Source organism: Symphalangus syndactylus, chromosome 8 (genome assembly GCF_028878055.3).
Source record: "Symphalangus syndactylus isolate Jambi chromosome 8, NHGRI_mSymSyn1-v2.1_pri, whole genome shotgun sequence".
In the NCBI taxonomy this organism is placed as follows: Eukaryota; Metazoa; Chordata; class Mammalia; order Primates; family Hylobatidae; genus Symphalangus; species Symphalangus syndactylus.
In genome coordinates this window covers 28,957,017-28,978,763 of record NC_072430.2, presented here as the reverse complement: position 1 = coordinate 28,978,763, position 21,747 = coordinate 28,957,017, and the positions used below count along the sequence as shown (strand labels likewise).

General features: G+C 39.9%; 1 long non-coding RNA gene across 2 annotated transcripts in view; it reads left to right on the top strand.

Annotated features, from left to right (window-relative positions):
* Positions 1-297: 297 nt before the first annotated feature.
* LOC129487572 (uncharacterized) overlaps positions 298-21,747 on the top strand; it is a 60,261-nt gene continuing 38,811 nt past the window's right edge. For both annotated transcript variants that reach the window (XR_008659371.2, XR_008659372.1), the window contains exons 1-2: positions 298-416; positions 688-777. This is a non-coding gene — a long non-coding RNA (uncharacterized lncRNA). The remainder of the gene's footprint in view (positions 417-687; positions 778-21,747) is intronic.

Here is a 21,747-nt window from a genome sequence, read left to right as displayed (position 1 = left end):
AGCAGGAGCTGGAGGATCAAGATTGTCTCTGCAGAGGTCTGGGTCTCAACCATGGTGATGGCTAATATGCATTGAGAGTTCTTTAGACATTCAGGAGTAGGGGGAAAGTTGAAAGATACTGTTACATTGTGACAAAAGAGAATTTGCTGATGTCGGTGGTCACCTTGGTGACAGGCTCACAGCTAGAACTGCATTTATGAGGTTCTACAGAGAGCCATTGTGACCAAAAATCCCCCTCCAGGGTGTTAAACTCCTGGAGGATACTCATAAGCCAGGACTTCCCAAGAGTGTCCCGTGGAACCTGAGTTCTAAGGAGGGTACAAGAAAAAAATCAACATGGGTTCCATGATCAAAGAAGTTTGGGAAATGGGCTAAATGAAAGGACTTCCAAGGCCTTTTATCTGCTAATGAGAAAGGTGATGTTTATAGAGGCAAGATACAGACTGCAGCTCTCTCTGCATGCTCTCATGAAATATCTCAAAGAAACAGAATTCCTTAAGGGTCACTTTGGGAAACACTACTGCCGGTCTATGTATGAATGACTGGAGCCACATAGAATGTTTTGCAAGAAATAACCAGGAGACACAAATGTATAAGAATACATACCAATGCATTTTAAATTTGCCCACTTTTTCGATCAAAAACAAACAAGTATAAGTTGTTTTCCCTTTCCATGTCCATTTCTAGAAAAAAGCCCTGTGAAAAACAAGCTGCTGTCCCTGCTAGAGGCATCCTGCAATCCGTGGATGTTTATCACCAAGCCATTGTTAACATGAGGTAATGGCTATACAGGATTTATTTCACTCATACCTTGAAACTCAAATTCCCTGTGGAGAGTTGGAGTAACATATATGAGGACAATAGAGAGCCTGAAAGTTAAGGATTCATCCTGCTGTATTTCTCCAATGGCACATTCATGATGTGGCTCCATAGTTTAATGCAGACTGAAAAGCAGTTGGCATTTCACAGCAGGAGGTTAGAAATAGAGTGTGCTACTGGGTCAGGGTAGCTTGACTGGATAGAAGTGCATGCCACGGATGCTGTAATGAGGTGGGAAGCAGGTGACCTGAATTTTAGTCCCAAAGATACCACACTAAACTCTTGCTATATGACCTTAGCCAAATTCTTAGTTTTCTTATCTGTAAAATGAGGTTTAGATGGTCCTGAAACCTCCCACTCATGCTCCTCCTCCTTCTCATCTTTCCTGGCTGACTGGGATGACGACCATGAGGCGATGTTGGCAGCCAGGAGTAGAATATGGCAGACTCACTAGCACACCTGAATCCCTGAAAAACAGTATCACTGTTGCTGCTGATTAAACCTCCTCCTTGAGAAAGGAATACATTTTTTGTAAGCTACTGGATGTTATGGGTCCCTGTGTTTGCCTTCTTCCTTATTTCATATGAGAACTAGTACTGAAAAGTAAGCACTATAATATCTAAAATGGAAGGTATTAGCTTAGCATTCAGACTGAAGGCAGGAATAAAATGGTTATGAGAGGCTAGAAAGCGAAAGCCTCATGTTATCCATGGATAACTTTAAAAATTATCATCTATGATTATTTGGAAGGTAGACCAAGAACCTATTGAGTCTGTGGCTTTAGGGAAAGCAGGTGAAAAGAGTATGAATATTAGTGTATGTCAACTGCTATTTGTTGTTTTTAATCAAGTGCTACAAGAAACAGATAAACTCGAGCAATAATTGGTTAGTTTGCCAGCGAAAGTGGAACTGGAAAAAAAATACAAAGCTTCTTGGGGCTGAAAAAACTCATGGGTTCTGTATCTCAAATACTAAAACATAAGATTTGCAGATCAAAAAAAAAAAAAAAGAAGAAGAAGAGAGAGCGAGAGATCCAGCCAAGTGGCAAAGATAATATCAATAAAGTTGCTTTGCCACCCAGGCTATTTTAGACTTCAATGTGGATTCCATGATGGTGGAATAGATGGTATGATCCAGGAAGACAAATCTTAGATCAGGTCTAGAAAAGAATTTGGGAGTTATTTACGAACACATGAAACTGACTGGAAACAAGTAGGTCAGATACCTAACGAGTTTTTGAGAAAACTGTAATGCCCAAAAAACCACAAGCTTGAATCTGTAAAATTACCCTCATGTAACAGCAGAAAGTGGGCTCTGGAAGGTGTGCAACTCCTAGCAACATACTCCTCAATATTCACCATTTAAGGGTCCATGGAGGCTAATGGACAAAAATATTCTCCAGGAGGTCAGAGCCAAGAGACAGAGGAAAATGAGGAAGAAATTTCCTTGCAGAGAACAGACCCAGGGTCTATCAAAACATTTTCTTCCAAGGCTTGGGGATCTTTGCAATACCTACCCTACAGGATTCCATTATTGCTCTGAACCAGGGAATTCTTTAGGCATTTTTATTGTGGTTAGCCAGTCCACTTTTGTGTATTGAATAGGCAGATGGAGCAAAGATAACTGGTCTGTTAGTCCAAAGGATGCTGAACTTCAAGGAACAGTATCTGGACTTTCAGAAGAGGCCAGAGCATCATTTGGAGATCCTAGACTTTGATATCAATAAGTGGACAATTCAATAAGTGGACAAAATTTTGGGTTTTCTCCCCAGAGTAGTAGGTACGTATGTTTAATGTAAAGGATGATAGCAGCGAAAGGGGCTAACTGTGATAGAGGTTGCTAGTTATCTACTAAAAATCCATTCCCCGCTTCTTTCCGGCACAGAGCTAAACTGCATTTCTCAGCCTCCCTCGCAGTGAAGTGGCCAAGTTTTCTTCAGTGAAATATGATTGCAGTGACATATGTCACCTCTACGTTTGGCCCATACAAACCTCACACTTATCCCAATATGTCCTTTCTTTCTACTGGTTGATTGGTGTGCCAAAGCTTTGTATAACTTCTAGATGCCACATATTGAGGATGGCAGAGCTATCCCCAAATGGCTCTATAGGGACCACTAAGTGACTGTGGAGGAGAGCTGACATCAATCCAAATCCTATTATAAAAACTGTTTGTTTTTAAGCCACTGGAATTCAGGTTTTATTTCAACTTCAGTTCAGAATACTCTAATACATCACTGTAAAAGTAATAATGCCTATTTATGCAGAATTTGCCAACTTTTCCAAGGAAGTCTACAGTTGATCTATTGAATCTAAGAGCTTTACACTGTCTAATCCGATCATCACTCTTGGTCAGATTAGATTACAGGGTTCCTTCTTATGACTATTTTAAATAAATACACTCAATCTCTTCTCTCTCATCCTCTCCTCTCCTCTCTTTATCTCTCTTCCCTGACTCCCCTGTTGCACTCTCCTGGCAAAACCCCAGCTCTGTTTTTATCCAACTCTACCTATGCCCACACTCACAAGCTTCCTGTGGCTAGTTTCACTTTAAACTCATGACTGCTGATGCAAAATAAATCCATAGTGCTGCCCAGTAATCTCACTACATTTCCATAGTTCATTCATTCATTCATTCAGTCTCATGCACAGCTATTTCATACTTTCTCTTCTCTCCACAACTGTCCAGTTCCTCCCCACTCCTCTTCTTTCTCAGCTGATGAGCTAGAATTCTACTTAAATAAGAAAAGAGAAGCAATCAGGGAGAAATTTCCATTGGTTCACAACATTTCCTCCACTGCCTACCTGCATCTGTTCCTATGTAATTTGCCATCCCTCCTGGGTGAATTGTCTGTGCTTCTTTCTAAAGCCAAAACTTCCATATGTGCACTGGGCACACTTCCTCTTATCTACTTAAGAATCCTACTCCAACAATTGTCTCCTCTTCTGCATCGTCAAAATTTCCCTCTATGCTGGATCTTTCCCTTAACACACAGAATATCTTAATATATATCCCATCTTTCAAAACATCAACAACAAAAAACCCAAAAAAAATTGACTTTGCATTATCTTGCAACTACCATCCTATTTTGTTGCTAGCTTTTATACATATATTCCTGAAAATAACTGTCTACATTCACTGTCTTCCTTTCTCTAATTTCATTCCCTTTTGAGCCCACTCCAGGCAGGTTTTCATACTCACCATTTCACTGTGTGGACCTATGATCCCAGCTACTGGGAAGGCTGAGGCAGAAGGATCTCCTAAGCCCAAGAGCTTAAAGCTTCAATGAGCTGTGTTCGTGCCACTGCACTCCAGTCTGGACAACAGCGCGAGACTCTGTCTCAAAAAAAATTTTTTTAAACCAACTTACATTGAGATCACCAGTGATCCTCATCTTACCAAATCTGGTGGGTAATTACTAATCTTCAGCTTAGTCATCCTGTCAGTAGTATTTGATAGAGTGTATCCTTCACTTCTTGAAATACTTTTTTCTCCATGGACTATTCTTTCTTGGTTCTTTGCTTTCCTTACTGGTCTCTCCTCCTCATCTCCCCAACGCTTAAATGTTGGAGTGCCCCAAGCTCAGTTCCTTATGTTGATTCTTTCCCATCTGCACTCATTCTCCAGATGATTTTGTCAAATTTTATAGGTTTTCATGCCAAATCTATGCAGATGGATCCAAAATTTCTAGTTCTAAGCCAGATGTCTCTGTTGAACTCTGGGCTTGCATATCCAACTGCCTTCTTGACATCTCTACTTGGGTGTCTCATTATTATCTTGAAGTTAACATTCCTCAAAATCAAACTCTTGATTATCTTTACCCTCAAGGTTGCTCCATAAAAGTAGCTCCACTTCTCATTTGTTTAAGCCTGAACCTTCATGATCTCCAGCTGTACTCTTTTCCTTACATCCTACAGCCAGTGCATCATCATATCCTGTTGCCTCCACCTCAAACCATATCCAGAATCTGAACACTTCTCGTGACCCCCTTACCATCACCTCCCACCTAGATTACTGCAATAGTAGCCTGTGGATAACACTATTTGTTCCCTCACTATATCCTGTGCAAATACAATTTTCATCTGGGTACTTGGTCTTCCAGAATGTATATTATATTTCCTAACATTTCCTGTAGTTTAGTGTGACCAAGAGGATGTAATCTGAAATATCTATAGAACCTTCCTTAAGAGATAGCTCCAAGGTATCCTTTCTTCTTTTTTTTTTTCATCTGTTCTTCCACCCTGTTTTTAAGTACAGAGATGACCACTCAGACCACAGGGATACATCCTTATGTTTATTCTTTTCTATTGTACTCATGGCAGTGAATTGGAAGGTCTTGGGGTCCCTGAGGACTTGGTGAAACAGATCTGTCATCTACTTTTGGATTTCGATGTCTGAATCTATAAGTAAGATAGAAACTAACTTCTACTTAAAGCCACTGTCATTTGGGTTTTCCTCTCACCACTGAACTTCATCCAAATCAATACACTTTCTAACTGGTTCTCTTCCTGCTACTTTATAAATGATTCTCCCCACAGCATCAGCAAGAGTAGATCCTTTAAGACTCAGATTGGCTCATGCTACTCTTGTCCTCAAAGCCCTCTGGTAGCTCCTCTTATTTCTCCCATTGTGCTCTCATCAAAGCCATTACTGGAAATCTCTGTTCTTCTATGCTCTGTTGCCTGCTCCTCCTCTCCTCTCATGTATGTCCACTCTTCATCCCATTCCTTCCATTCCAGGGCAATAACCTATGCACTGCCTTGTGAGCACACTCCTGCTGCAGGGCTATGCACTCCTTTCTTTTTCCTGAAAGCCTCTTGGCCTTGTTATGGTATGACCCACTCACTCACTTTCCACAAGACTGTACCCAAACATTATCTTATCAAACAGGCTGTTTCCACTCACTCAGTCTAAACTATCACCACCACCATGAGAACATATTCTGTAAAAATCAGAATGCTCAGCTTCTTTAGAGAAAGCAACCACTATGACAAAACTGGGCCCAAATTCTCAAAGGGCAGCAATGGACTTGATCCAGGGAACACCAAGGTGGGGCTTAAGGCAGCTCTAGTTATTCTTTCCATATAATTTCCATCAGGACTCTGTCCTCATTCCTTGGTATGGAGAATGGGTGTTGTGTTATTTTTTTTAATGTAAACTTCTATGCAAAGTTAGCTTCGAACACCAGTACCCCATCCCATTCTCTCCATTCCTCTTCTGCCAACCCATTCCCATTCCTGCCCAGCTAGATGGCCATCTTTCTAAATGAAAAGCATAAAGTTGCTACTGCTAGAAATTGGATGGCACAGGTACTTGACAGTTTACAGTACCCCAAACTCCCTGTTTTCATGTACCTCTCTGCTTCACTAATTCATCTTTGTCTGGTTTCTAAAGGCATATGATTAGCAGATAACACATTAGGATATTTCAGTCCTCCCAGGTTCATAGGAGAAAATCGAAAGATTAAAAGGCTCTTCGAGACCCCAAGGAATGACTCATCAATATGGAATTCCAGATATCAAGAGACAATCATTCCACATAGTAACTTTCTTTTTTATTATTATTATTATACTTTAAGTTTTAGGGTACTTGTGCACAACATGCAGATTTGTTACATATGTCTACATGTGCCATGTTGGTGTGCTGCACCCATTAACTTGTCATTTACATTAGGTATATCTCCTAATGCTATCCCTCCCCTCTCCCCCAACCCCACAACAGGCCCCGGTGTGTGATATTCCCCTTCCTGTCTCCATGTGTTCTCATGGTTCAATTCCCACCTATGAGTGAGAACATGCGGTGTTTGGTTTTTTGACCTTGCGATAGTTTGCTGAGAATGATGGTTTCCAGCTTCATCCATGTCCCTACAAAGGACATGAACTCATCATTTTTTATGGCTGCATAGTATTCCATGGTGTATATGTGCCACATTTTCTTAATCCAGTCTATCATTGTTGGACATTTGGGTTGGTTCCAAGTCTTTGCTATTGTGAATAGTGCCACAATAAACATATGTGTGCATGTGTCTTTATAGCAGCATGATTTATAATCCTTTGGGTATATACCCAGTAATGGCATGGCTGGGTCAAATGGTATTTCTAGCTCTAGATCCCTGAAGAATCGCCACACTGACTTTCTATACTTTCTACTCTTAAGACTGAATTCCTTCTACCAGATTATTTTACAAAGCCAAATGGCTCATTCCTGGAGAGTTGTTTCATTTGGTTCAGAATCCAAGTCTGTTTTCTTTTGAAATGTCAATACAGGCCAACCAGGTTTTGAACACGTGCAAAGATTATTGAAAACAGATTAATTTTCCTAGGAAAGGATCTAGCCTGGTACCAAGGAACTACTATTTTAAATGACTAAAAGAAGAATTACATTATTTAGCTTGCAAATACTATATTTAAAAGTTACTAAAGATATAAATTCGAACCATTGCCAGGTCAAGTGAAGTTCAAATCTGCAAAGTGAATAGCTTCTAAAAGGTTTATACAGAGCTTGGTAGTTCCCTGTTACATATTTACGTTGCATTTTTATTAAAGAAAAGTGTTGGTAAAATTAGCATGGTTCCATGTTAATTTTACTACGTCTTTATAAGTTCTCTCAAAACCAGATTCTTGGAAAATGGTAATAAAAACTGCTTTGAATGGAGTTTATGGACTTTTCTTTTTAGCAGTTTGTCCAGGATTAAGCAATTATTGTGAAAATAATCTCATTTGAATGGAGTTTGTGGACTTTTCTTTTTAGCAGTTTGTCCAGGAGTAAGCAATTTTTGTGAAATAATCTCATTAATTAATTCTTTCAGCAAAATCATGCAACAAATATTTATCTATCAATGCTAGTCACTGTTCTGTGCTCCGTGTTCACAGGGGTAAACAAAAGGGCAAAGTCTGTGCTCTTATGGAGATTATGGTCTGATTGAGAGGAGAGGTGATTAACAATTGTGTAATATGTGTGGACTATGAGGAAATGTGTTAGCAAAGCAAACAGGGATGGAGTTTTATTCACATTTGCATCACCAGCATCTGGGGCTTGGAAAGGGGCTTAAGGGATGAATGGATTAATGACTCAATATAAACTGTACCTGCAGAATCTCTGATCAGACAGAACATCTGCTCCAAAGCCATTGAATGGACTGGGGTGGAGCATGCATGGTTTTAGCTTCATCTCCCACAACTGTGGCTTTGTTATGTGTTGGTGGCAGGTGGTTTCCAAAAGGAAAAGCTTTGGGAGATAGAAGTCCTCGTTTTGACCTCTGCCCTCCTTGTACACCAGGAGCCAGAAAAACTTCATCTCTTTTACAAGAAACATTGAGATTCCTGTAAAATTAAGAAATCACACAATTTGATGCTCTACATTATCTAAAGCAAATGAGACTTCTATTTGGAACAAAGACTACCTTGTTGGGAAATGAGTCTGCAAGCTGAAGTGTTTTCTGATAAGTTTCTTTGGTGCTTAGCTTCCTTAAAGGGGAAGTAATCATTGCCCATGGGCCCCTTTTAATTTCCCAAAGTTAGTTTGTCTATTGAGTCATTTATGGTAGTTTCGAATTGCCTCATAGAACAAAGTCAGCACTTCTTGTTTACGCACACTGTGCCACATTGGCAGAGTTATCTGGGTCTTCTCTCTCTCAACATTTCCAGAAAGATGGTATCTGTACCATCTAGACTGTGTTTACCCTGAGGAGAAACTAAGACAGACATGCCCAAAGGCTGAACTCAATATCTTTGTAGAAATTATTAAAAACAATATCACCTTTAGCCTTGTCAAGAGCCTCTAACAAGACCTTTTCAGACCAAAGTGCCCTCAATATCAGAGCATGTAGTCACCCACCCCAGGTTGACCCCAGAAGTATGAGAGAGCTAAGGTGGGAGCCAGAGGCCGAGAGAAGAAAGGGGGTGACCTAGTTCATGACAAATGAATCTCACAAGCAGGACTAGATTGTAAAATCAGCAAAGTCACTCACAGCTGCATTATGTCCTCCCTGAGCTCTGGGCACTTTTGCCTTTGTGACCTCCTTCCTCCAACAATTAACAATAAAAATTGTATTTTATTATAAAGACAAACATAATCATGACAGAATTTATTATTACAGATAAGTTATGATTAGAGTAATTTTTGTTCTAACTTTAAGAGAAATGAAAATTAAACATTTTTGTGGGCCCCAGGCACTGTACCTCCTGTGGCTTATGGAAAAGTATGCCTTAAAGTTGGTGCCTTAGCATCTTTGCCTCCTCTTATTTTTCCTGTGCATGTCAACTGTCACTTTGCCCTTCTTTGGGACACCACTTTTTACAAATGAATGTCTCAGTTATCTAATATATTTGCGTTTCCATTGCCTCTCCTGCTCGCTGACCCCATTGAAATATTTTGGCCAGCAACAGAGTTAGGAGGGGTGTGATCCCCAATGCACTTCCCATTTCTACTTCCTCATTGCCCAGTTGGCACTAGCTTTTGCTGCCACTTCTCCACTGAAACTGCCCCGTAAGGTCATCAGAGTCCACTAGATTGCCAAACTCATGGATGATGGGCAATCTCTATACTTTAGAGCTTCCTGTAGCATTTGACACTATTCTTCATTTAACTAGTTTTTACTGAGTACCCACAACGTTTCAGTCCGTGTGCCAATTTGGGAGGCATAATTATCAAGTAATCAGACAAGATTCTGGCCCTCATAAGGCTTTTTGGCTAGTAGGAGACACAGATAAATAAACAGCAAGTACAATACATTTGGGGATACTATAGAATCACCTAATTGGAACTTGAGAAATCAAGAAATGCCTCCTGGAGGAGATTACCCTTAACCTAAGACCTGAAATATGAATAGAAGCTAGACTGGTAAGGGGAGGAAGAGTGTCCTAGGTGGAAAAAGCAACATGCACAGAGCCCTAGTGATAAAAGGAATAGCTGCACACTCTGGTAATAGAAAGTAATTCCACATGGCTAAGGCCTAGATATATATGCATGAGAGGGGAGTTTGTGCTGGGTAATGTCATGAGCATATTGTCATTATATGAAGACGGCTCTAGTGTCAGTGTAGAGAATGAATTGGGTTGGAGGCGACACTGGGGTCAGTGAGAGCCACCAGAGAGCTGCCAAAGGGATGCGGTGACTGTGATGTGGACAGGACACAGTAGGGTTCTGAACCAGGGAAGCAGCAGAGGAGAAGGAGAGAAGTGAACAGATTGAAAAGATCTGTCTTAGTAATAAATTGGATTTGGAGGTGCAGGGGAAATAGGAATCAAGGATAGCATCTGTATCTGGGCTGTTAGTGGCAAAAAAAAAAAAGAATCCCTTTGCTGATTAGTCAGAAAGAGTTTGAGGAGTTGAGTTAAGAGGCAACTCAATCTTTGGGAAAGGCAGAAAAAAAAAAAACACCCAGTTAGGAAAGCTCACATCCAGGACCAACGTAGCCAAGAGCAAGCCCAGCTGAACACCACATCACTGAGCAGAATTATGCTTCTTGTTCGTTGGCTCCCATAATACTAGGAACTGGACACCAAAAGCTTTCCTGCAGCTACCCCAGAAGAGCCTAATTCCTCCACATTAGCCATTGTCACAAGAGGCTACTTCCCCTCACCCAACAGCAGGTCATGTTGCTCACTTCTGCCTCCTATATTTGTGCAGGTGCAAATGCTTGACCAAACCTGGGTCCCATGTTGAGCCAAGTGGTAAAGAAGCTTGGAAAACATGGTTCCTAGCTAGTTCCTCCAGGGAGGCAACTACAGAGGAGTTGAGATGGATGCTGAATTCTTTATTGCATCAGCCATGATTGGTGGCTCTAGGGCCAGGCACATATTTTCTGGGGTTCTTCCCTGAGTCACTTCAATCATATACCATCTGGGCCATCTAAACTTGAAGCTCCCTCTGCTCTGGCCCTATGTTAATTTTTGAATTGTCACCAAGTAGTATTTTTGAACAGAAGTTCAAGATGTTCAGACTCACTGAGTAATCCATGTTCACAAGGCTCTCAACCTCACCAGCATATGAACCTTCCACAGTTAACCTGCCCTGCATACTTTTCTATTTATTATTAAAAGTTGCACACATGCACAAAGCAGAGAGAATGGTGTGATGAGCCCCTGTGCACAGCAATGCACAGCTTTGACAATGATTTGCATTTTGCCATTCTTGGTGTCCAGCATTCTTTCTTCTGCCTAGATCCAGACTCCTTCCATGCTGGGCTTTGTTCAATCCCAGTTCTCTGTTCTGTCAACTTCATCCTCCAACTCAGAAATCCTCTCAAGCTGATGATACCATGTGTACACAAAGTCCTCCTACCCCAGCTTTTTCACAAGCAGCTGAAATACATTCTACTTTGACTGTGGCTCCCATCCTACCAACCTCATCTTTCTCATTTATTAAGTAAAGTGGTATTGTTGGACCAGATGATCCTTTTCCACAACAAAATTCTAGGATGGAGTGTGAACTTTCACTTTTTGGCTTTAGACTCAATAACAATGTTGAATGATTTTAATTGGATTCTTGAGAGCCAGGACTCATTCTTTTACAATTAATACTCCTCCCCATCCCCTTCTTCTGGGAGCCTCTACCAACTGTGTCAAGCAGCCCCCCGCACTTGGCCAGGCACCCTGTATCCACCTCTTCCACAATATTTAGTACTCCCATTTGCATTCATATTTGTTTCCCACCAAAGGCAACTGTGCAATTGTTTCCTACTACCCTGCATGCTGCTTAAGTCTGATGAAGCCATTCTTCTTTGGAGTCTGACAATAGGTAATAAGGACACATAAGGTGACTTGAGTCCCTAACTGGACTCAAAAATGAGATGGCTTTTGTTTGGGAAATGCTTCCACTTCACACCAACCAACCTACTTACAACAAATGATATATAGCAGAGAGCACGTGAGCCGGAATCCACTAATCCTATCATACACCACACCACTTAGAGCAATGGGGCAGCTCTTTAAATGTGCAGCTGAAGCACCAGATTGGAGATGATACTCTGCCAAGTGGGTGCCATCCTCCAAAATGTGGTATTCTCCCTAAATCAGTGACCATTAAATGGCACCATGTCCTCAGTAGCTAGAACACACAGGTTTGGGTACCAACAAAGAGAAGCAGGAATGCCCTTGCCTTACTATAACATCTGGGGAAATTTTTGCTCTTGGCCTTGGTTGCCCAGGGCAGTACTCAGCCATTATCTTATTCCTCCTTGGCTTCCTCCCTCCTCTGTGTCACTTCCTAGTACCTCGCCATACTCTCCTGACATTCCCTCCAAAATAAGCTACTTGCCCCTGAATGTATGTCTCAGAATGTGTTTTGGGGAGATCCATGCTGAGGTGTGGGGTTAATGCTAATATTCATCTCACAGATTTGTTAGGAGGAACAAATGGAGAATGTACCAAGCACCACATCTGGCTTTGAGTAAGTGCTTGGTAAATGACAGTTATCATTGTTGGTGACATCATTATCACTATTCTCTCGCAAAGAGAGCTGAGGCTGGGCTTATTCAAAGTTCTAAGAGAGGCAACATTAACACACCGGCTTATTCCTTCCACATCTTCCCTCCAATAAGTAAATTATTGATCATATTAGTAGCTATCTTTTGTCTACTCTGCAGCTAGGTACTGGGCTAATTGCTTTGTATGAATTATTGCAGTACAATGTTGTCTCAATGGCCTTACCAGATTACAATAATCAGGAGTATAATTATAATCCTAATAATAATAGACAACATGTGTTGAGATTTTTCTATAAACTAGAAGAATCTTCTGAGTGTTTCACGTGTATGTAGCACTGCAGTATCTTTCTGTTTTACATGTGTAGCAATAGGCTCAGAGAGGAGAAATGGTTTGCCCTTGGCCACACAACCTGGACAAGGAGGAATCTGAATCAGAACCCAGACCTAACTGGCTCCAGAGAGCTTGCTCTTTTTAGAAGACCACAGTCTTATAATAACTTCTTGTGTTTCTCTAGATGGGACTGTATATTTGTGTGATTTAAACTTTTCAGGGTAATAAAACATTGTCCTTCACAGGAGCTAAAAAGAAAACTACCACTCAACATAGACAAGCAAAGTTCACAGGAAATCTGACCCTGTGACAATAATTTTAAGGAACAAGAAGGCATAAGTCACAATCCAAAATAGCAAGAATAAAGCATAGGATTCTGCTTATGCCAAAATATTCCTCTGTGATTTAAACAGATGCAGGGACTTTGTTTCAACCATAGTGGATATGGGAGGGAGAACGTCTACTGTTAACTTGGGATGTCTACAGAAGAAATGGATATCCAAGACACAAATACCTATTTTTAAACAAGTACATAAAAGACAGGGATGTGTCTATTTAATAAATTCTTATCATTTTCTACCCTTAGAAAAGTTTCACTTAATCAATAATTTATGCTAATGTGAAATCATTGTTAGAAAATTAAAATTCAGCCTTATGAAATAATCCACTGAAATCTTCCAAGTTAAGATTACACATAATACAAAAACATTCTTACTAACTACAATTAGAGGAGGAGAATGGAGTCATTTTACCAGCTCTTCAAGCTATAAAAAGTACATTTGATAGATTCTCCCTGCCCCTGTCTTATTTTCAATCATCACAATGGCTACTATTTTTCAGAGGCTTGTCGTTTGCTGAGAACTGAGTTAAGACCTTTACATTATTTCATTTAATTCCTATAATAACCCTAAGAGGAATACGCTATCATTATTTTCATTTTACACAAAAGGGAACTATGGATTAGAGAGGTTAAAATCTTGCACAACATCACTCAACTAGTATGCGGAGGAATCAAGACTCAAAATATGATTAACCAATGTTATTGACTGAAAGTATTATTCCCTCAGTGTTCTTTCTACGTAGACCCAAACATCTAAGTTCCACAATGGCTGGAATCATGGTAGACAAAAGTACAATGACAAAAGACACTGTATTACTGAGTTCTGAAAATAAAGACTCAAGGCCCTTCTAAAAGTGACATCGTAATAAATTGCTCCAAGAATTGGCTTTTCTTGGGGACATGCAAAGAGCTCACTTTTTGGCACTGTGATTTACAGATAAGTAGCCTCATTGTCAGGCTGTGACAGCCATCACAACAAGTCAAAAACACAGGCTCAAAAATGTATACTTCTCCAAAAACAGAGTCAGAATTCACACTCACGGTACAAAATTATAAACATCCTGCACCACCCAGTGACCCTGAGCCAACTTGGTGATCACAGGTGATTCTGAATTCAGTAGGAACCAAGAAGTAAACTCTATTAAATACTATAATTTCCTTAGTCCATCTGTTACATGCAAATACTAATAGTAGTTTCCAGGTTGATTGTTGAAAACCAAAATGAAAATTTGAAGTAGAGGCAAGGGACATATAACGAATGTGTCTTCATCATGAAGATCTTGAATTCAGCCTGATCTATGACAATGATCTTAGATCATTATATTGAGATATAATTCACATACCATAAATTCACCCATTTAAAGTGTACAATTCAATGGTTGTTAGCATATTCTCAGAGCCGCACATCCATTACCACAATCAATTGTTGAAATTTTCACCACTCCAAAAAGAAACCCCATACCCTTTAGCAGTCACCTCCCATTCTCCACATGCCTTCAGCCCTAGGCAGTCTGCATCTCATCTATATAGATTTGCCTATTCTGGATATTTTATATAAATGGAATCATATATGTAGTATTTTGTGGCAGGCTTCTTTTACTTAGCACAATGTTTTCAACGTTCACCTATGTGTTGCAGCAGGTATCACTACTTCATTCCTTTTTATAGCTGAATAACATTCTGTTGTATGGATATGCCAGATTTTGTTTGTCCACTCATCAGGTGATGAACATTTCAGTTGTTTCCACCTTTTGGCTGTTAGGAATAATGCTGTAATAAACTTTTTGTGTGCTAGGTTTTGTGTAAATATGTGTTTTCAGTTCTCATCAGTATATACCTAGGAGCGGAATTACTGGGTCACAAGGTAACTCTTATCTTTACCTGTTTGAGGAAACACCAAATTGTTTCACATTTCTGCCAGCAACATATTAAAGGTTCTTATTTTTGCACATCCTCATCAACATTTGTTATTATCTATCTTTTTAAATTTTATTTTTTATTTCAATAGGTTTTTAAGGAACAGGTGGTGCTTGATGACATAAATACGTTCTTTAGTGGTGATTTCTGAGATTTTGGTGCACCCATCACCCAAGCAACGTACACTGTACCCAAAGTGTAGTCTTTTGTCCTTCATAGTTTAGCTCCCACTTATGAGTGAGAATATACGATGTTTGGTTTTCCATTCCTGAGTTACTTCACCTAAAATAATAATCTCCAATTCCATCCAGGTTGCTGCAAATGCCATTATTTAATTGCTTTTTATGGCTGAGTAATACTCCATGGTGTGTGTGTGTATATATATATATATATATCACATTTTCTTTATCCACTCATTGATTGATGGACATTTGGGCTGGTTTCATATTTTTGCAATTGCCAATTCTGTTGCTAGAAACATGCGTATGTGAGTATCTTCTTTGTATAATGACTTCTTTTCCTCTGGGTAGATACCTAGCAGTGGAATTGCTGGATCAAATGGTAGATCTACTTTTAGATCTTTAAGGAATCTCCACACTGTTTTCCATAGTGGTTGTGCCAGTTTACATTCCCACCAACAGTGTAAAAGTGTTCCCTTTTTACCATATTCACACCACCATCTATTATTTTTTGATTATGATCATTCTTGCAGGGGTAAGGTGGTATCACATTGTGGGTTTAATTTGCATTTCCCTGATAATTAGTGATGTTGAGCATTTTTCCATATGCTTGTTGCCCATTTATACATCTTATTTTGAGAACTGTCTATTCATGTCCTTAGCCCACTTTTTGATGGGATTGTTTGTTTTTTTCTTGCTGATTTGTTTGAATTCTTTGTAGATACTGGATTTTAGTCCTTTGTTGGATGTACAGATTGTCAAGATTTTCTCCCACTCTGTGGGTTTTCTGTTAACTCTGCTGATTATTTATATTGCTGTGCAGAAGCTTTTTAGTCTAATTAAGTCTCATTTTTTATTTTTGTTTTTGTTGCATTTGCTTTCTAGTACTTGGTTATGAAGTCTTTGCCTAAGCCAATGTCTAAAAGGGTTTTTCCAATGTTATCTTCTAGAATTTTTATGGTTTCAGGTCTTAGATTTAAGTCTTTGATCCATCTTGAGTTGATTTTTGGATTTTTGAATAAGGTGAGAGACGAGGATACAGTTTCATTCTTCTACACGTGGCTTGCCAGTCATCCCAGCACCATTTGTTGAATAGGGTGTTCTTTTCCAACTTTATGTTTTTGTTTCCTTTGTCAAACATCAGTCGGCTGTAAATACTTGGCTTTATTTCTCAGTTCCTATTCTGTTCCATTGGTCTATGTGCCTATTTTTATGCCAGTACCATACTATTTTGGTGACTATGGCCTTATAGTATAGTTTGAAGTTGGGTAACGTAATGCCTCCAGATTTGTTCTTTTTGCTTAGTCTTGCTTGGCTATGCGGGCTCTTTTTTGGTTTTATATGAATTTTAGGATTTTTTTTTCTAGTTCTGTGAAGAATGATGGTGGGTTTTTTGTTTTTTTGTTTTGTTTTGTTTTTGTTTTTGTTTTTTTATTTTTGAGACTTAGTCTTGCTCTGTTGCCAGGCTGGAGTGCAGTGGCGCGATCTCAGCTCACTGCAAGCTCTGCCTCCCGGGCTCATGCCATTCTGCTGCCTCAGCCTCCTGAGTAGCTGGGACTACAGGTGCCTGCCACCACACCTGGCTAATTTTTTGTATTTTTAGTGGAGACGGGGTTTCACCGTGTTAGCCAGGATGATCTTGATCCACCCGCCTCAGCCTCCCAAAGTGTGATGGTGATATTTTGATGGGCAGTGAATTGAATTTGTAGATTGCTTTTGGCAGTATGGTCATTTTCACAATATTGATTCTACCCATCCATGGTCATGGGATATGTTTCCTTTTGTTTGTGTTGTCTATGATTTCTTTTAGCAGTGTTTTGTAGTTTTCCTTGTAGAGGTCTTTCACTTCTTGGTTAGGTATATTCCTAAGATTTTACACTTTTTGCAGCTATTGTAAAAGGAGTTGAGCTCTTGATTTGATTCTCAGCTTGGTCGCTGTTGGTGTATAGCAGAGCTACTGATTTGTGTACATTAATTTTGTATCCTGAAACTGTTGAATTCCTTTACCAGTTCTAGGAGCTTCTTGGATGAGTCTTTAGGTTTTCTAGACATGCAATTATATAATCAGCAAACCGTGACAGTTTGAATTTCTCTTTACCAGTTTGGATGTCCTTTCTTTCTTTCTCTCGTCTTATTGCTCCAGCTAGGACTTCAAGTATCATGTTTAACAGAAGTGTAAGTGGGCATCCTTGTCATGTTCCAGTTCTCAGGGGGAATGTTTTCAACTTTTCTCCATGCAGTTAGATGTTGGCTGTGGGTTTGTCATAGATGGATTTTATTACCTCAAAGTATTTCCCTTCTATGCCAGTTTCACTGAGGGTTTTAATCAAAAAGGGATGCTGCATTTTGTTAAATGTTCTTCTGCATCCATTGAGATGATCACGGGATTTTTGTTTTTAATTATGTTTATGTAGTGTACCACATTTATTGACTTGCATATGTTAAGCCATCCTTGCATCCGTGGTGTGAAACACACTTCATCATGGTGGATTAGCTTTTTGATATGCTGTTGGATTCAGTTAGCTAGTAATTTGTTGAAGATTTTTGCATCTATGTTCATCAGGGATATTGGACTGTGGTTTTCTTCTTTCGTTATGTCCTTCCCTGGTTTTGGTATTAGGGTGATACTGACTTCATAAAATGATTTAGGGAGGATTCCCTCTCTCTATATCCTGTGGAATAGTGTCTATAGGATTGATATCAATTCTTCTTTGAATGTCTGATAGAATTCAGCAGTGATTTTTGTCTGGTCCTGAACTTTTTTTGGTTGGCAATTTTTTTACTACCATTTCAACCTTGCTGCTCCTTATTTGTCTGTCCAGAGTTTCTGTATCTTCATGTTTTAATCTAGGAGGGTTGTATATTTCCAGCAATTTATCTATTTCCTCTAAGTTTTCTAGTTTATGTGTGTAAAGGTGTTCATAGTAGCCTTCAATAATCTTTTGTATTGCTCTGGTATCAGTAGTAATATCTCCCTTTTCATTTCTGATTTATTTAACTCCTCTCTTCCTTTCTTGGTTAATCTCATTAATGGTCTACCAATTTTATTTATCTTTTCAAACAACCAGCTTTTTGCTTCATTTATCTTTTGTGTTTTATTGTTTGTTTGTTTGTTTCAATTTCATTTAGTTCTCCTCTGATCTTCGTTATTTCTTTTCTTCTGCTGGGTTTGGATTTGGATTTTTCTTACTTCTCCAGTTCCATGAGATGTGACCATAGATTGTCTGTTTGTGCTCTTTCAGACTTTTTGATGTAGGCATTTAATGATATGAACTTTCCTCTTGGCACTGCTTTTTCTGTATCCCTGAGGTTTTGATAGGTTGTATAACTATTCTCATTCAGTTCAAATAATCTTTAATTTCCATCTTGATCTTATTGTTTACCCAATGACCATTCAGGAGCAGGTTATTTAATTTCCATGTATTTGCGTGATTTTGAGGGTACCTTGTAAAGTTGATTTCCAATATTATTTCACTGTGATCAGAGAGAGCACTTGATATAATTTTTTTTGTTTGTTTTTTGAGACGGAGTCTCACTCTGTCGCCCAGGCTGGAGTGCAGTGGCACAATCTCGGCTCACTGCAAGCTCCGCCTCCCGGGTTCACGCCATTCTCCTGCCTCAGCCTCTCCGAGTAGCTGGGACTACAGGCGCCCGCCACCACGCCTGGCTAATTTTTTTGTATTTTTAGTAGAGACGGGGTTTCACTGTGGTCTCGATCTCCTGACCTCATGATCCGCCCACCTCGGCCTCCCAAAGTGCTGGGATTACAAGCGTGAGCCACCGCGCCCGGCCCACTTGATATAATTTTGATTTGCTTAAATTTGCTGAGACTTGTTTTGTGGCCTATCTTATGGTCTGTCTTGGAGAATGTTCCATGTGCTGATGAATAGAATGTATATTCTGCAGTTGTTGGGTAGGATGTTATGTAATCATCTGTTAAGTACATTTGTCCTAGGGTATAGTTTAAATCAATTGTATCTTTGTTAACTTTATGTCTTGATGACCAATCTAGTGCTGTCAGTGAAGTATTGAAGTCCCCCACTGTTATTGTGTTGCTGTCTATCTCATTTCTTAGGCCTAGTAATAATTGTTTTGGAAATTTGGGGGCTCCAGTGTTAGGCACATATATATTTAGGATTGTAATATTTTCCTGTTAGACTAGTCCTTTTATCATTATATAATGTTCCCCTTTGTCTTTTTTAACTGCTGTTGCTTTAAAGTTTGTTTTGTCTGATACAAGAATAGCTACTCCTGCTTGCTTTTGGTGTCCATTTACATGGAATATCTTTTTTATCCCCTTACCTTATGTGTGTCCTTATGTGTTAGGTAAGTCTCCTGAAGACAGAAGAAACTTTGTTGGAAAATTCTTACCCATTCTGCCATTCTGTATTTTTTAAGGGGAGCATTTAGGCCATTTACATTCAACATTTGTATTGAGATGTGAAGTACTATTCTATTCGTCATGTTATTTGTTGCCTGAATACCTTGTTGTTGTTTTTTCATTGTGTTATTGTTATATAGGTCCTGTGAGATTTATCCTTTAAGAAGGTTCTATTTTGGTGTAGTTTTAGGATTTGTTTCAAGATTTACAGTTCCTTTTAGCAGTTCTTGCAGTGTTGGTTTGGTAGGGGCAAATCTCTCAGCATTTGTTTGTCTGGAAAACACTGTATCTTTCCTTCAATTATGAAGCTTAGTTTTGCTGGATACAAAATTCATGGCAGATAATTGTTTTGTTTAAGGAGGCTAAAAATATGACCCTAATTCCTTCTAGCTTATAGGGTTTCTGCTGAGAAATCTGCTGTTACACTGACAGGTTTTCCTTTACAGGTTTCCTGGTGCTTTTGCCTCACAGCTCTTAACTTTAGATAACCTTCATCTTGACTTTAGGTAACCTGATGACTATGTGACTAAGCAATGATCTTTTTGTGCTGAATTTTCCAGGTGTTCTTTGAGCTTCTTGTATTTGTGTGTCTAGATCTCTAACATGGCCAGGGAAGTTTTCCTCAATTATTCCCTCAAATATGTTTTCCAAACTTTTAGATTTCTCTTCTTTCTTAGGAACACCAATTATTCTTAGATTTGGACACTTAACATAGTTGCAAACTTCTTAGAGGCTTTGTTCATTTTTAAAATTATTTTATCTTTGTCTTTGATGGATTGGGTTAATTTAAAAACCTTGTCTTCGAAGTTCTTACTTCTGCTTGTTCGATGCCATTGCTGAGACTTTCCAGTGCATTTTGCATTTCTCTAAATGTGTCCTTGATTTCCAGAAGTGTGATTGTTTTTTATTTATGCCATCTATTTCACCAAAGATTTTTCCTTTCATATCCTGTATCATGTTTTTTATTTCTTTAAGTTGTACTTCACCTTTCCCTGGTGCCTCCTTGATTAGCTTAGTAATTGATCTTCTGCATTCTTTTTCTGACAATTCACAGATTTTGTCATGGTTTGGACCCATTTTTGTTGAGCTGGTGTGATCTTTTGGGGGCATTAAAGAAACTTTTTTTGTCATAGTACCGGGATTCTTTTTCTTGTTTCTTCTCATTCGGACAGACTATGTCAGAGGGAAGATCTGGATCTCAAGGGCTGCCGTTCAGATTATTTTGTCCAACAGGATGCTCCCTTGATGTAATGCTCTCCCCCTTCCCCTAGGGATGGGGCTTCATGAGAGGTGAACTGCAGTGATTGTTTTTGCTCTTCTGGGTCTAGCCACCCAGTGGAGCTACCAGCCTCCGGGCTGGTACTGGGGAGTGTCTGCAAACAGTCCTGTGATGTGATCCATCTTCAGGTCTTGCAGCCATGGATACCACCATGTGCTCTGGTGGAGGTAGCATGGGAGTGAAGTGAACTTCATGAGGTCCTTGGTTGTATTTTTGTTTAGTGCACTGGTTTTGTGTTGGTTGGCCTCCAGCCAGGAAGTGGTGCTTTCAAGAGCACATCACCTTCAGTACTATAGGGAGGATGCAAACTTGCCCTAGGGTCACCTGGTTAAGAATCCACATTTCTCAGGCGGTGGGCAGGGTCATAGAGCTCCCAAGAAATTATGTCCTTCATCTTTGGCAACCAGAATTGGTAGAGAAAGACCACAAGATTGGGGCAGGGATAGGCATGTCTGAGCTCAGACTCTGCTGGGGTGGGGCTTGCTGCGGCTGTGGTGGGGGGTGGGGGTGTTGTTCCCAGGCCAATGGAGTTATGTTCCCCAGGGGATTATGGCTGCCTCTGCTGAGTCATACAGGTCCCCAGGGAAGTGGGAGAAAGCTGGTAGTCACAGACCTCACCCCAATCCCATGGAACCTGCAGTCCTGTAGGCTGTATGGAGATCAATCTATACATCTACGATGAACTCATTTTTGACAAAGTCACTCATTTCTACCATGCCCCGAAATGAGGGAGCACCGAGTCTATTTCCAGGCATCCAGTGACCAGGGAAAAGAACTTGCCTCAGACCACCAGCCTCCCCACTGAGAAAGCAAGCAGACTCACGGTTTTTCGGCATCTCAGGGAGCCTGCAGTGGCGATCCAGTTTCTTCAAAGGGTCTGTAGATTATCTCAGCTTTCCTTGTAGGTTCCTTTAGTAGTCCTTAGAGCAAAAGATCACAGTGTGAGTCTCCACATGCTGGCTGCTCTTTCTGTCCAAGCAGGATCTGCAAGCTAGTCCTGCCTCCTATCCACCATCTTAAACCTATCTCTCACCACTGTTATTCAACATAGTACCAGAGGTCCTAGGTAGACC